Source organism: Armigeres subalbatus, unplaced genomic scaffold, assembly GCF_024139115.2.
Source record: "Armigeres subalbatus isolate Guangzhou_Male unplaced genomic scaffold, GZ_Asu_2 Contig53, whole genome shotgun sequence".
In the NCBI taxonomy this organism is placed as follows: Eukaryota; Metazoa; Arthropoda; class Insecta; order Diptera; family Culicidae; genus Armigeres; species Armigeres subalbatus.
Window position 1 is genome coordinate 818 of NW_026943293.1, and position 4,243 is coordinate 5,060.

The 4,243-nt window shown below is 37.9% G+C and overlaps 1 long non-coding RNA gene across 1 annotated transcript; it reads left to right on the plus strand.

Annotated features, from left to right (window-relative positions):
• Window positions 1-440: 440 nt before the first annotated feature.
• Window positions 441-1,057, plus strand: LOC134204356 (uncharacterized). Its single transcript, XR_009977846.1, has 3 exons — window positions 441-631; window positions 686-885; window positions 949-1,057. It is a non-coding gene; the product is annotated as an uncharacterized LOC134204356 (long non-coding RNA).
• The last annotated feature ends 3,186 nt before the right edge of the window (window positions 1,058-4,243 follow it).

Consider the following 4,243-nt stretch of genomic DNA (forward strand, 5'->3'; position numbering starts at 1 on the left):
TTTTTATATGATTCACGCACATAAAATATATTGGCGATTTCTTGTTTTTTTTCTTCCAAGATTTAAAATTTTGTTTTTTCTCTGTGAGGATATTTATTATAATATTATTTAATTATTATTATTTTCGGTGTTATTTTAAAAGTCTCTTAATTTCTATCCAGTTTTCCGCGAGCGGTAATGGCCGCTAGCTTGCCTGCGGGTTAGTCTCTGATTTGACGTTTCTGGAGGTCAACTGCACCCACCATTCGAGCATTTTGATCAATGTGGTATATAAGAAGGCTTGAATTCACTGAATCAGCACCTTCTTATATGCCACATTGGTCAGAATGCTCGGAGCGGTGGGTGCAGTTGACCTCCACAAACGTCAAATCAGAGACTGACCCGCAGGCAAGCTGGCGGCCATACACTGTAAACCTGGCTTTACTCATTAAAGAGTGAAAAACACTCATTATTTAACAACATATGAAACTGTCAAAATAATGGGTGCTTTAATTTTTCTGATAATGAGTGTTTTTTGCTCATTTCTAAGCTCCGAGAGACTACACATTAATGGGTGAAAAATTCCTTGGTCTTCCTCTATCAAAGATCAACCCTTCTTCGGAGATAAAAATTGAATAAGTAAAAGTAACGCGTAAGTATTTTTCTTTTAAAATCTTTATATCTTCTAACAGTTGTTTGTTTTTAGTAAACAGCTGCTGCTAAATAAACTGTTACGAATGAATCTACGCAGTCCTGGCCACAGTATTTTCGGAAGACGCCGAATAGCCGTTTTTTACCAACATCCGAAATCTGTCAGCACTTCGCAGTTTCGGAGATGGTGGTACATCCTCAACAGTCAAAAGCTGGTAGTGGCTTTGTTTGGCGTTCCTAGTTCTTTGCTTTGTGGTAAGAACATCTCCTTGGTTCACTTGCGTAACTAAATTAAAATCTTGTTCTTCCGTCTTGCAGCAACTATAGGAAGCAATTTCGCCTGTTGCATATGAGAACCACAATGGGCACCGCATCTCGCAACATCGAGCCGTTCCGGGACAGGAGAAAGGAGAAACGGAAGTAGGAGAAACTTCAAAAACGAGCTCGGAGACGAGAACATTGAATTTTAAGCACATATGGATAATGCTTCAAAAGGAAGAATAAACAAATGTAATCTATGTTTCCACCTTGTATGTTTATCTAATAAAGATTATATAGATGAGTATTATTTTGCTTTATATACCCCAGTATGAAACTGCATGCTTATTTTAGAATAAATTTCAAATTATCAAATGATTTCTTAGGCTGTGAACCATTCCACCGATTCGTTTAACTTTTAGTTAAAATTTGACACTCCGATGGTTATTTTCCCATCGTGGTTAAAATTTTACTCCGAAGCCGACCCATTTGAGTTTTGACAGATTGATAGTTATTCGGAACGAAATGGATTTGGCGCCAATTTTCTCGCGAACAAAGTTTAACTATCAAACTGTCAAATCTAACCATGCTCCGGAGCAGGGTTATTTTTAACCACGGCGAAATAACCATCGAACTGTCAAATTTTAACTAAAAGTTAAACGAATCGGTGGAATGGTTCACAGCCTTAGGGTGAAATCAGGAGTGATTCAGTTTGATTCTAAATTTTCGACCACTATTCTAGTTTGCATCTGGAGCAAAATAGAACAAACTCGCTGGTTTCCCCAGCAGTGTTCTATTCATGTTTTTCAAATTTTCAATTAATTGAAATCATTATGTTACTGCCAAGAAAGGCGCCGGAATTGCAAAGTGGATTGATCCGTAGATAAAATGACGCATCCATACACCAAAACAATTGAAAAATATTTGAATCTCGTGATTCAATCGTGGTTCAAATCTGCAGAAAATAGAACGGAGCGTTATACCAGTTTTATTTTTTTGACAGTTGACTGGTATAAAAACTGAATCTAGAACAGCTGCTGGGAAATTCAATGTTTCAGATTCATATTCAAACTGGCAGCCCCGAACGATTTGAATCACTGCTGATTTTACTCTTAGAGCAATAAGGCGTAAAATTCACCCATTACTGAGAAAAAAGTTTTTCGGATAATGAGTAAAAACTACACCTGAAACTGACGTACAGGTCGTATACTCATTAATGAGTAAACGGTGTTTACTCTTTTAATGAGTTGAACTAGTTAACTTCATAATGGGTACTTTTTCACCCATTAAAGAGTACTTTGGTGGCACCAAGGGGTGTCTCACTGTTATCAATCGCAGCAAATTTCAATCGAAATAAAGTCGATTTGAATTCAAGTGAATGCAATTGATAGACACTGTTTGATCATTTTTGCAACACATCATCTAAGACACTGAACTGTAATTTTTGTCTAAGCAAGCGTAGATTTTGTACGTTACCAATGACATCGAGTAGTTTGTTTATTTTGTCATCAACAAAGAAACTCGAGCATGATATCTGATTTTACAATTGCTTTGTATAAAATTTAATAATAGATTTTCTTATTACAGAATTCCAAACCATCCTTTTCCAAGATGATTTACAAGGGAAATCGACAGAAACCAATTTTGAACATTTGATAGCATTCAACAATATCAACAGAAATTACGTTGTTGCAACCCATTTCCAACTTGCGTAATTTCAAACGACGTCTATATTCATAATCGTGTCCATCTTCGGACTCCTCCTTAAGGCACCTATTTGGACAACTTTAGCTCTCTGTCTGGCGTTTTAGATTCATTGTAATATATGTATAACCATCAATTGAAATTTGCTTTCAATTTGGAAAGATTTATAATACGATACTGCAAATGTCCGTGTCCGCAAATTCTTCCGTGAAGTAGAGAAGAATCTTGCGTCCTACTCAATGTCTTCGCGCGAAACTTAATGGTTTAGAGGCCTGGCCAAAACACGGTCACCAGAGCTTATATTGAACGATTATGTACAATGTATGTTTAAAATGATTTGCCGTATTGTCGATAGTTTCAAACTTTTGTTGCGTACTGATAATAAATAGCCTCGGAAATAGCACAAGTAAATTAACGCAAACTAGGAAATATTTTCGTTATGATGTAATTATATTGAACTATCAACTAACTTCACTTCTTCGCAATGCATAGATCCATCGTCATAATCATCCATATATTACCGAGTAGGTATGTTACAGCACCTTTGCAAGTATGTATTTTGCCAAAAGATATTTTAGTTACTAGATAAAGATTGTCGCTGTCGTCGCTGTCCGGAACATCTTTTGCTGGCGAGGATAGGGGAGCTAAATGTCAAAGAAGGAAAATCCATACGATTTGACAGGTATGTACCACACATGTTTCGGACAGCAGAACAAAGGGAACCGAAGCGACAATCTTTATCTAGTAACTAAAATATCTTTTATTTTGCCAGAAAGGGGAAATAAATCCGTTGCTTTATTCATGCGAGGAAGGATTTTTTTTCTTGCTAATTGCTTTCAATTGATGTTTCACGAAATGTGTTCATTACCGCTGTCATCGTTTGATTTGACAGATGGTTCATTCGGTGCGTTGATAAAATCAGCAAATGCACTTTTAATAAATCTCGATTCACATCGAAATGAAGTCGCTTTGGTTACTTTGTTAATTTCAGCGAATAAATTTAAATAAATCTATGTGAGACACCCCTTGGGTGGCACAGTGTAGACCTGTGCAGGAGTTCATCAAATTCACTCACCTAATGGATTTTGACATTTGAGCGGGTCGTCTTCTCGAACAAAAGTTCATTTTGCGTTCATTATGCGACCCGCTCAAACGTCATAATTTCTTGGGGGAGTTCATTTTGCGTTATGGGCCAAACACAATGGATACGTTTGCGTGCGTTTTGACAGTTTTCCCATGGGAAAACTGTCAAAACGCACGCAAACGTATCAATTGTGTTTGGCCCATTAGTCTATTGCCTGATTTTCTCAAAATTGCACGCGGCGTACCCTTCAGGAAAGGTACCGCCGCGCTTTTTGCACCCCGTTTACTTGATTCTTATGGGCGAATACCATTGCGGTGTATCGTTTGGCGCGGCCGTACCTTTCGACAGTCATTCGCCGCGTGAAGTTTTGTGCAAGTACCCATTTGGGAACATTACAAACGCCGCGCAGTGTATCATATCCAGAAAATCTGACAATCCAGCTTTCCACGCTCGGTAATGGCGGCTTGTCAGTGTGAAAAAATCAATCGATCACTGTAGCGTTTGACACTAGCTGGAGGAAAACTCACCGACGAAAAGGCCTTTTTTCCCTTCCCCTCTCCCAGGAAC